The sequence below is a fragment of the Poecilia mexicana genome, unplaced genomic scaffold (assembly GCF_051168715.1).
Source record: "Poecilia mexicana isolate PSO_F unplaced genomic scaffold, ASM5116871v1 scaffold_4, whole genome shotgun sequence".
NCBI classification, from domain to species: domain Eukaryota; kingdom Metazoa; phylum Chordata; class Actinopteri; order Cyprinodontiformes; family Poeciliidae; genus Poecilia; species Poecilia mexicana.
In genome coordinates, this window is record NW_028263373.1 from 17592847 (window position 1) to 17605573 (window position 12727).

At 39.0% G+C, this 12727-nt stretch overlaps 1 long non-coding RNA gene across 1 annotated transcript in view; it reads right to left on the bottom strand.

Moving 5' to 3' along the window:
- Positions 1 to 4955, bottom strand: part of LOC106922348 (uncharacterized) — a 34535-nt gene extending 29580 nt beyond the window's left edge. Inside the window, exon 1 of the long non-coding RNA XR_001419176.2 lies at positions 3818 to 4955. This is a non-coding gene — a long non-coding RNA (uncharacterized LOC106922348). The remainder of the gene's footprint in view (positions 1 to 3817) is intronic.
- Positions 4956 to 12727: the final 7772 nt, after the last annotated feature.

Sequence of the window (12727 nt, forward strand, 5' to 3'; positions counted from 1 at the left end):
ATCTCCTTTTTCGACGAGCGTCTAACAAAGACTGATCAACCGTTTTCCATGAGGCAAGCTAGCTTAGTGTCTAGCTAACCCATCTGAAATAAAATGATGTAACGCACAACCAACAAAAAGGCAAAAACAAAGAGGTGTCTAATGGGAAAAGCTTTGAAGATCTGTCAAATGTCCATAATCCTTAATCTTGTAGGCCTAACATATATATTTAGATTTCAAATTCCACAAGACATTAATCATCCACTTAAAGATGATGACATCTTTTTTTACGGCCATTTCAGGTCGAGCTGTCCTTTTCTTTATTTGATGTTAAATTTAACATTGAAAATTGTATTTTTAGTACATCCAACTTATCCAAATTTGCCCTGAACAAAAGCACTGACATTCGAGCTTCAAAGTAACCACGTTGAAATATCAAACGGGGTCTTCATATGGATGTCTTTTACCCTTCAAATAGATTTACATTTTTAAACGGAAGATAATTTAATATTTTCTATACCTAGTCATTAAAATTTTGTTCCAGACAAGCCACTTCAGAAGCTTCAAGAATTTGCTGAAGCGAAGGAATATCATCGAAAACGTTGGGACCTATAAAATCTTATTTGAGAGTCTTGAATACATACCACATTTCTTCTAAATAAAAGCAAAACCAAAAAGCTATTTTCTGCAAGGCAAACTAGTTTAATGCATACCAAACTTGTGAGATACAAAATGTCATAATCTCACCCGACAAACATCAAGAAACAAAGAGATGTGCAAGAGGGAAGGACGGTTGAAGGTAACTCTTTCAAAGACAAGCGTAATCACTAATTGAAATTTTGATATAGTTTTTCCTCTTAATACGTTTTCCATTTCAGGTGTTAAAAGACCTTCATGACAAACTAGAGACAGTCCCCATCAAACACTTCATATTCATGGACATCATATTATGAGTCTTTAAGTTTGACCAGTCCTTATTCTTAATTTATAAGGAAAAATAAAATCCATCCATCCAGCTAGCTCATTTGATCAAGCCCCATCGCCCTCTAACTACATTTGTAAATCAATAATGCATTTAGGTGGAAATCTTGTCATTGCTTCTTCAATCACACATACACATTTAGATTAAAAGGAAAAAAGGTATTTTCTATATTACTTGAATTCAATATTAGAAATAGTGCGTCATTGTATAAGCCTCACAGTGAGTCAAATCAGTCTTTGTTCGAGAGATGATCACTCGGTTGATACTTAAAAAAGACCTAACTGTGGTTTAATAATAATAAGACGCTAGTGGTAAATGGAGCATATTTTCTAAGGACAAGATCAATAATTAACCCAACTACCAATATTCTGCAAAGCAACCCGTCTTAATATTTTTGATAGCTCTACAGTAAGACACAAAATGACGTAATCAACATCCAACATGCATTGAGAAACAAAGAGAGGCTCAAATGAAAGACAAATCTGTTAAAGAAATAGATCTCTGCCAATTTGGAACTTAAATATGTTTTAGCTTGTCATATTATATATTTAGAAATCAGATTCTAAAAGACCTTAATCATTACCTTGACACCGGATGTCTATAGAAATGTTGTCATGCCATGTCTTTCTTAGTGGTTTCAAAATATGTTGGAAATATGACTTAATTTAGCTCATAGGTGCTATCCAAATTTTGCCAACTGGTCAGCTCAGATGTTCAGATTTAACAATCCTCTCTCTAATACATATATAAATATGAAATATACCTTCATATATATATATATATATATATATTTCTTTTTTTTCTTTTTTCATATTTATATGTGTTTTTCAGATGGAGAGCAATGCTGTTTTTCTATGACTAATCAACAGAATTATGCTTGCGGCAGGCCATTGTAAGGACTTCTCTGCGCCATCAATCAGTCTTTGTTCAAGAGATGGAGTGCTCAACCAAGACTTAAAACAGAGTTAACTTTACTGTGTGAAAAAATTATGTCCTGATGTTTTATGGACCATATTCCACATCGACATTTAATTTGGCCAACAAAGGAAGAACTTAAAAAAGATTTAAAAAAATAAAAAAAATTAAAAAAAATCATGGATCAAAGTTTCCTGTGGTTCATTTGGAAACAAATTGTAGCAATAGTAAAACTAGACAAAAAATGTAAAGCGAATCACAGAGCATACCACCGAAAACTGTACACTTATACATATGCTTGCCTGGAGAACACAAGTAGAATCTGCATCAGACACACTCACACAATAGAAGGCAGAAGAAGTCTTTGATGTTTCCTCATGAGAGTGCGTTTGCGTGTGTGTCTATTGCAGCTCTGTGACTCACCCACATTCATCCAATATCCATACAGGCTGCACGGCGACAGCAGCACAGTAGCACTGAAACTGCAACCCTTTTTTTGCATGCAAACACAGGAACTCACAAACAACATAGTGCGTCTTGATTTGGGGTTGAGGAGCAAGGGACAGGCAGGGCAAGCCAGGCCAGCAAGAGAACAGGAGCGGGGAAAAAGTGGGAGGAGAAGACGAAAACCTAAAAACAACTGGCTGCACTTCAGACAGACTGAAACTTCTCTTGATCATTATGTCTAGGCTTCAGGTGTCTGGGGTCGGTGTACTGTAGGCGATAGTTAGGTTTGAGGGTTGGTGGGAGGATGGGGTGGGTGAGAGTAGATAAGACAGCAGCCAGACAAAGAGGGGAATAAGAAGCGCTGCCTACATACCACCAGCATCAAGAAACAGAGGGTGGGAGTCTAGGGAGGGAGCGACAAGAAGAAAAAGAGGAGGGTTATAAAATTTTGATTAGACGATCCTCCACTGAAGTGACTTTCTGTGTCGGGTTTGCTTTTCTTTTTTCCCTCCTTCTCTCCTCTTGCCCGTTCCCCTCCCTTTCTTGCTTTTCCAGACCGCTGCCTGAGAGAACAGGGCAGACAGATTTTATAGGTCCTAATTAAAGCCATCTGAAGCCTTTCAAAACATCAAATGGCCCCGGTCCCCTGCTCTTTCCCTCTGATTGTGTAGTAGGTACCAAAAAAAAAAAATAAAAGAAATCTGAGGGCACCAATTTTTTGGATCGACTCTGGAGTGTACATAAATGTTGTACTCCCTCCTCCCACCTATGACCCCCAGCACCCTCTAATTTCCAATCAATAAAAAGGTTCACTGAATGACATGACCCCATAAGGTGCATAAGGTGAAATCCAATTTACTGAAATTTGACATTTAAGGTACTTTACTTAACAAGTAAGAGGGGGTGGGGGGGAGGAAAATGTATTTAATTTTTTATCTCGATATAAGACTTAAAATTCACCTTCATCTCCGTCAGGCGGTTTGAAGTGAAGCGCAGACCTGTTTCAGTGCGCCTCAAGTACTCCATTTATTTCTCCTGTCGGCCCCCCCTAATTGTCCTCATTGAGCCGTGTGGACCGGTTGCACAGCCTGTCTGCCTGTCTGCCTGACTGGGGTCAGCGGGTTTACTGTGTGCTTTTTATCTATATTTCATTCTATGGCGCTGCGCGGAGACAGCCACACATTCACAATGAGGACATTCACAGAGACACACACAAAGAATGCCCGACAGCAGAGACAGGAAAAAATACAAAACAAACTCAGATTACTCAAACATTAACTTAAATCAAGTGTGTTATGATACACCAGCATATGAGGGTGATTTTTTTTTTATGTCTAAATATCTATTTAAATTAACACTAAAAAGAACAGAACTCATGCCATGCAAAAGTGAAACAAGTTATGCATTTGAAAATGAAGTTGATTTCAAAGTCATCACTTTTGCGAACAAGAGCATCCAGAAAAAAAACGGAAAATATTATATCTCGCCACTTACAATTTATTACAATAACTTCGGGTTGTTATTGTCTCGCTGTCTGCCTTTCCCCCGTTTGGACACAAAAAGTCTCTTCCAGCGGCAAAAGCGGCGCCCATCCTCCGCCGGCCGGAGTGCTTGGTCAGCCTCGTCGTAAGGAGGTAAAGTTTGTTTAAGATGAACACCTGGTCAGTCAGTTGCAGGGAGAGAAGAGCGGACGTCCGATTTCCTCCGATGTCAGGTCTTCAGTGATGCCTGCACTCGCCGGGATTGAGCGCCTGAAAGGACTGGAGAGCGCACAGAAAGGCGTCATGTGAGCGGGGAGCGCTGCGCCATTGGCCAGTCGGGTAGAAGTATGATAAGGCTACCCTGCGCGCCATTGGCCCAGGACGGACGCGGAGGCGCCACCTCACTTGGCTGTGCGCAAGAATGTGCGAGTCTGAGTGTTCATAATTTTCAACATGGCAAGAGCGGGTAGGGGGTGGGCGGTAGGAGAGCATAAGTAACAAATTGGTATTGAGATGTTATGCTTTTTTATCCTCTGGTTTGCCTCTTTGGTCAAGGGTGAAAGAGGAACATTTACACCCTCAATTTCCTGGCTGGTTTCCTGGATAAATTTACAGGACACATTTAAAATATTTTTAGTATTATAATAAAAAAAAAAAGAAAAGAGAAGAAAAATCAGTTTGCAACTCTTTCAATAAATGGCTATGGCTTTAAATTTTGCCTCAAAATAATTTATAGCAATTAGATTTCTTGGATGGATATCATCCGCAGTGAATTCCTGTGTTTCCACCCTATTTGTGCAACTCTTGAAAAGATTAAACAGCCACATCAAAATCTTCAGTCCCTGTAATTTTGCTGATGCATTTAAATCAAAAGTTTTATTTCATAAAATGCTAGCAGCCTTTCATAATCATTCATCTTGAGACTTTCTTTACAGAAAATGATAAAAGTTTTGTAAAAAAAAAAATAAGAATAATAATAAACAAACAAAAACCCTGTAATTCCAGACCTCAAATAGCTCAAGGAAGTTTGTTGTAATTTTAAAGAAACAAACAAAAAGACTAATGTTTTGACTTTCCACCAGGCTTTTACATCTTTGGGTTGAGGTGATGCTTTCTCAATAAGCAGGGTGAGGTGAGAAAGAAAACTGTTACTGACTTCAGGAATAACACAAATGCCAAGAGTACATGTGAAATGAATGAAGTTAGATGTTTACACCAGTGACTTTGTGATGTTGGATGTCAACTGTGACAGGAGCTTAAGTCATCACAGTCAAAGCTCCTCTTAAAACAGGAATAAAAGTAGAAGACATGCACAATATGCTAATCCCACTGATCAAATCACACCAAGACAGATTTGGTAAGAAGTCAGGATACATGTAAGCATGTCTGACAAGTTAAAATAAATAAATATCTATACCTATACATCATAATATAGACAGACAGACAAGAATATTTTCATTTTAACTTGTCGGACAAGCGTATATGACTATATATTGGGAAAATCCTGACCTACATTTGGTAAACATCATTGGCTCAGATTACCTTTAGCTGCATGCTTTTTCCGAACATTTATTCGTTTTACTCCACAGTCTGCTCTGGTGGGGGTGTCCAGGCAGGGTAGCCAATCAGATTCAAGCACAGCTAGTATTTAATTGCTGTAGTGTTGCTGAAAATTGGGATGACAGTATTGATTGTAAGTAAACAATATTATCCTATCAGTTTCTTTCTTTACCATTGAATGATGTCCTCACATCTGATCTAAAAAGATACACATCAGGTGTGGCAGTTAGTCTATGTAACTGGCTAAACACATTACCAATATGCTGGTGCTGAATGCATAGCACTTAAATACACTGCTCAAAAAAATAAAGGGAACACTCAAATAACACATCCTAGATCTGAATGAATGAAATATTCTCATTGAATACTTTGTTCTGTACAAAGTTGAATGAGCTGACAAAATCACACAAAAATCATCAATGGAAATCAAATTTATTAACCAATGGATGCCTGGATTTGGAGCCACACACAAAATTAAAGTGAAATGTTCCCTTTATTTTTTTGAGCAGTATATATATATATCACTAGCAACTATCCTAGTTCAGGTTTAGCCAGTCGAACCATTGCAGAGTTTGAACTTGAAATTATTAAGTACAGTTCAGATTCCTCAATATTTAATAAAATAGTCATTGAGTTTAGCACATATATCTGAATCAGAGACCAACTTCACATTTGCAAATCAAAAAAATGGAGTGGGCCACTTCCCATTGATTGATCATGCAAATATGTCACAGAAAATCTGCTCATGGAACACCTTGGTGAAATGGCAACATTGTATCAGCCCCGCCCCCAGTGATTTAGAGTCTGACATGTAGCCCTGTGAACTTTGAACACTTTTTTTGGGGGGAGGGGCAGGTGGGAGGGGGGTCTGCCTTGACTTTGATGTAGCGTGAAAAGTAAAAGTTTCATTAGCATTTAGAATATTTCTACATGACACTATTTGTGACACATCCAGCAGAATAGTTTTCATGGATCATTATTATGCGCAGTCATCTTCTGTATAGCACAAAGGCAACTTATGTTCACAAACATGATGGATACTAAGAAAAAAAGAGGAATTTTCTGATCACACATATCTCACACAGTTAATGACACACGTTTACATTTTCACTTTCAAGAGAACTAAAGGCCAGTTTGAAAGATTTTCCTCCTGCTTTGCTGTTGTAGCAAGATCTACACCGGTTTTGCTATAGATTTCTTTCATCCTGATAAGGTCCCAAGCTGATTTATTATTTAGGAGATGTGGAGATAATTAAAAGAGAAGGAGGCAATCCATAGATATGGAGGTAACCACCAGAAAGTGGCCTCTTTTGTATTCTCTTTGAAATACCTCAAATTAGCATAAAATGTTCCTACTATTTGTGTTCTCCCGCAGTTTTCTTTATTTCCGCATTAATTCTTTACACAGTTGGACTTCACAGAGGGAAACGGCACATAAAAGAGCATCCTTTCCCCGTCTCTCTGTGGTCCTCCAGAGTGTGGAGACAGAGGAGCTCAAGGATCCTGTATGGGTGGGAAATAGAGCGCATGTAATCTGGAGCACGCATCTTCCCCCTGCTCAGGCTGCAGCATTAAATCGATATTCCGCAAAGCTTTCCCTTGTTTTCACATTCACTTGACTGCTGCCGTAATGCGCCGCGAGGGTCGAGCAGCCTCTCCCTGATTTTTGTGGCACTTGCCTCCCACCCCTCACCCCCACTGCTCTCCACTTCCCTCTTCTGCCTTCTCCACCTCCTTCTTCACTTCAGTTCACTTCACTCCATTGCAGACACCCTCATTTGGATGGCTTCAAGGCGATGCTCCTGTTCCGTTTGTCTCCTGTGCTAACGCGAGGCGGCAGGAATAAGGCAAGGCGTTATCTCAATACAAAACATTATCTACGCTTTGGTCCTCCAACACCGTGAAACAGTGATTATTAACTGCTCGAGGAGCATGTTTAAGGGTTTTGAGGCTTGTCGCCACACTTAAGAAACATGAAATATATCGCACATTACACGCCGTGCAATATATTTTTAAATTTTTTTTTTGACTGATTATAATGCTTCCCCTTTTTCTCACCTTTTGCTACCGCTTTTGATTCTGTCTAGTCTATAACCCTCAGTAAAGTATGACTAACGGCGTTATTACTGGACGCATGACAGTAGCATTTCTCACCAGAAACCAACCTATGATTTTCTTTTCAAGATTTAAAGGCTTGTTGTGCAGCAGCATCCCGGCGCAAGAATACACCATTTATGCATTTGTACACTTGCTCGTTCCCTCACACTCCGCTGTTATGAAAGCAAAGCCCTGCCTCTGCAAAATGGGTCACATACACTGCAGTGACTTTATTTCAGCAAATGTATTGTGCTTGGGTGAGTCAGTGAGCAGGACACATGTGAATGTGTGATTGCACATCAAAGGCAAAAAAAAAAAAAAACTGCGGTATTAGAGGATGGATGTCTTTGCTGAAACAGGACTTGAGCAAAATCGAGCAAGTCAATGTTTTCATTGGCTGTGAGCTTCTGTGATTAGAGTTTGCCCAGAGAGCTAAGATGTCATTCTCTATTTAATGCCTTCAAACAGCCAAGGGGAAGATGCCCACACTCAAAAAATTAACTCCAGTGGCATCACTTTTATTCCGCTGCAGTCCCTTGGAAAGGCTAATTCTACCTCAGGTTTGTCCAAACGTTTTCAGCACATGAGATTTTTTTTTTTTCCCAAAGACAAAAAAACATTTATCTTATTTTAGTTGTGGCGTTCCAAGCGCTAGCAATCAAAAGGAGAAGACAGCACTGTGCTGCCGTATTAAACAACACCCATCACGACACAGGCTAATCTGCAATGTGCTGTAGCCCTATATTTAGAGCAATGTTTTGTGAATACTTAGCATAATGCGCCGAGATGAAAGAAGCTTTTCAAAGATGTTAACCTCATATCTGTAATTCTTGCATATGAGCTTTCAGACATGGATTCCAAAACACCTGTTCTCACATTCACTGCCTTATAAAAACAAACCAGTTTTGTGAGAAGGATGTTGATTATGATTGGTGATAATGGTGCAATGTTTCACAAAGATTTTATGGCTGTTAATTCCAGAATATGAGACAGTTGCACAATGCTGAGCTTCAGCATTGTGTGAACGTATCTCCAAACATTACGTGAGCTCTATTTCTGTAAAACTGCACTGCTTAGTCTGCATATCAGAAAAAAAATATTTACATTTAGTGCTTTTCACATTTTGTTTTGGAGCAACCACAAATGTTCTTTTTTTTTTTTTATCAGCATCACGATGATGCATAATTGTGAAATGGAAGAAAAATACAACATGGTTTATTACACTTTTATAAATAAAACGGTGCATGGCATGTAGAAGTTGCAAAATTTAATACATGTATAAAACCTTCTGTGAAGTCCTCTTTTGTTAGAGAACATAATTGAACTAATCATCAAGACCATGAGACATACCAAGCCAGGAAAAAAGTTGAAACATCCAGGCTATAAGATTCTCACGGAGCATTATGCAAGCTCTTATCTAAAAGCGAAAGGAGTATTTCACAATTCCTATGATTGTTAGATACATCGTGGTTCAAACCTACTAAAATGTGGCAGTCTTCCTGAACTGACATGTCGAGGAACGTGGCCAGCGAAGCAGCCAAGAGGCCAGTGGTAACTCTGGAGAAGCCACAGAGATCCACTGCTTGGCTTAGATAATCTATCAAAAGAGCAACTGTTAGTTGTGAACCCCACAAATACATGGAAGAGCGGCGAGGAGAAAGCCACTGATGAAAGACAGACATTAGAAAACTCACACTCATTTGCAACAAGCCATGTAGGCGATACAACAAAACATGTAAACGTGTAAAAACAGCTGCTTTGGTGTTTTTACATGTTGGACAAAATTAAATATTTTGGCCGACATAAAAAAAAAACAAACAAAAAAACACTATGTGAGGCTGAATACTCACACCTCACAACACTATTTCTGCATGGTCAGGGAACACAGCCCGTTAATTCACCTTTCAGCAAGACGAGGATCCAAAACATAGGATCAGAGCTACAACGGAATGGTTTAAAACACAGCATATTCATGCATTAAAAGCCCACTCAAAGTCCAGACATGATCTACGTCAAATATGACTGAGCATGAGCTATTTTGCAAATAAGAACAGGAAGCAAATTTATCCTCTAAATTTGCTGAGCTTGCAGAGAGCAGCTGGAATTAAAACAATAGGTGGTTGAACATAGTTGATTCTGACAGGTTTCACGTCAATAAACACCATTGTTTTCTGATTTTATTTGTTAAAAAATGTTTTCACTTTTCTCCCACTGAACATTTTTGTGCTGCTTTTCATTGGTTTATACCATATAAAACCCTAATAAAATACGTGGATTTTTGAAATATTGAGTTGGAGGTATAAATATTTTTGAAAGGCATGACACATCATGGTTATTCTCATCTCTTTCTTTTCATAATCTAACATATCACCGACTGTGTTCAGAACATCAGGCATGGTTAACGTCCAATCCAACCTATTCAGGTGGGACAGCTGCGAGTCGGTCATTTTAGGAGCCTTTACCTCCATCTGCTGTGTGGTCGGCACAACCACACGCATTTACACACAGATGCACAGACAGGCAAGATCGTCTGTCTGGTTGAAATGCCTGTCCCTTAAGCGTTATACGCTATATGCTTTAGCCACACAAATGCGCCACGCCAGGGGCCTGCATGGCATCTGCCGACTTGCTGCTGAAGCCAAGGCTTGGGGCCGAGGGAAGGACCTGGGGGTGAGATAAGCTCTTCCTCCCCTGGTCAGCGCTACGCCGTGGGGACCGGACAGGCCCGGAGCCTCAGCTGAGCACAACTGATAGTATCCACCGGAGTGTACGTGCGTGTGCAGTTGGATGAGTATGGGTTGTACGTGCAAGAGGAGGCTTGGTTGTGTGCATTGAAGTGTGTATGCGTGTATCCACAGTTGCTCACACTTCTGCACATTTGTGGGAATGGACAAATATGACAACAAAGCCAAAAACGCCGGTCCCCAAAGTAATAAAAGTTGTGCAGTTTAGTGGTAAGTGTTAATAGAAGTGCTTACAGAAATGTTTCCTTTTGAGGGAGGCTTTTGTATTCTGGAATCGACAAAAAAATGCAAAACAGACAAACTTCTTCTTTGCAAAAATGTCTAGAAATGTAGAAACTAATTAATGTCGCAATTTTCCCAAGACACAGACATAAACGTGATGCATTTAGGGACATTACATTTATACACATCTGTGTATAAAACATATGTTAGGCATTGAAACACAGAGCTTTTAAGATCAGTACATTACACTAAAAACATCTGACAAGGAATAAACATGACTTCCAAAAAGCTTCTCATTGAATTTTGACAGCCTTTGTGTTTTTCCTCTTGCCTGCTTTACAAGGTGAGATTAATTTTGTTGCTAACTGCAAATCAATCTGTTCTCATCCACTTGCTCCAGTTCATTGCTAATTGAACATGAGTGCAACCTCCTCCTTTGTCAATTTGTGGAAAATGAACTCTCTTTGTTCAACAGCACTGACCTTATCATTTTTACTTGTCATATTTGGAATACTCATTTTTTCATTATGGTTAGAGTCACATTCCCTAATTAGGCGGGGATAGCAAACTGAATTAATTCGAGGCTTGTTTTAATTTTGTTGACATTTGTGCATGGTAAAGTAGTCTGGGCGATGAAATATAAAAAAGAAGGATAATTTTTAAAATATAAAAACGTAAATTTATTGAAATATGGTAATATTATGACATTTCACACGAAGAGGATTGGGAGTGATCTTCTGCGCAGCATGATATTAAAAAGAAAAGCTGCAATAACCATAAGCCATCTATTGAATGTGATGTTGGTATCGTTTTAACCACAGTTAATCATTACCATGTTGATTTTAGGAAGGGAATCTAATAATTAATTGGGTAGCTAGAGCAGAAATTGCTCTCAGGGGAATAAGAAGCAACTGTTTTACATCAAACATCCAGAGTCATCAATGAAATTTACTTGGAAATGTTTAAATTCTTGTAAATCAACGGACAGCAGATAGTCAGCTACATTGTTGTTGTAAACAGGACTGAAGCTTTGGATTGGAGTGAATGAACAAGATCACTTCAGCTTGTTTTTCATCTTACAAAGACAAAAGCGGGGGGAGGTGGTGGTGGGGGGACTGGGGGGGGCTTTGATTAAAAGAGCTTTGTTCTCTTTATGGTGGGAAGCAGTGAAAGTTATGGGAAAAGTGGTTTAAATTTCAGAAGCACTGACAATGCCAAGAATTATGACATGCAAAGATAAGCCTTGGGAGTCTTATTGCATCATTACTGTCTTATTATCCACTTGGTTTTTATCCCTATGGCAATTGCATTCATTACGTTATTGGCAGCTATTCTGTGGTGTCCGTTGGGTCTAGAGATCTAAGATGTCTAATTGTTATAGCCTGATTGTGATTTTATTATGAGACATTTGCTCTCATCCCATAAGTCATGATGTCTCAGCCAAAGGTGACACCTGCCATGGGATATGCATCGTATCTTCTTTGAAATGGACCAAACAGAACTGCACACAATATAGTATGTTTGCCTGATAAGTGACTAAGTTTGCATAATGACAATTACAACAATTTCAAACTATATACACATTTGTATACTTTGTTTTTTTCTTAAAGCAAATGCCTTTTTTGATTGTGCCTTATAGCTTTGGTTTCCCAGTTTTGTTCCTAGTGATTGTTTAGCTAGGCTTGGTTGTCAAATAACATTTTGTTTTCACAATGTTATTCCAACATTTTTGAAAACAATGCCACAGACAACACAAAAAGAGGAGTGGCTAATCAGAATGAAGTAAAGAAAAACAGACTGTCAGAGCATGAAACCCAAACTAGCACCACCAATCACTCTTTTTAAGGTCGTACCTCTAGAAAAAAATATATACTTGTTGTGCAAATAACATGCTAAATTTATGTAGCATGTCTTTCTGTTGTCTGTGCTGATAGCCAGGCTACTTGACCAGCAGATATTAGTTTGCTTTAGCCCAAAAACTGCTGGAGATAGACCCCAGTGATCTCTTCATGGATAAGTAGGTATGTTCCATGGATGGATGGATGGATGAACTACATTCTATAAAAAGCAAAACAGTAAAAAGTCGTCCAGTAAGAATGGCTTCAAAGGTACAAAGAGAAAGGGAACAGAAGAAGCTTTAAATATGGGATCATTGATGGTGTCAAGTGGGCTAGTCCGAGTACTTCAGAAACTGCTGATGTCCTGGTAAATTCAGTTCGGCCATCGACAGGGAATGGTCAGAAATGAACCCAAATATTCTACACTGGACCCATAACCATCAACTGAGCGTTGTTCAAATC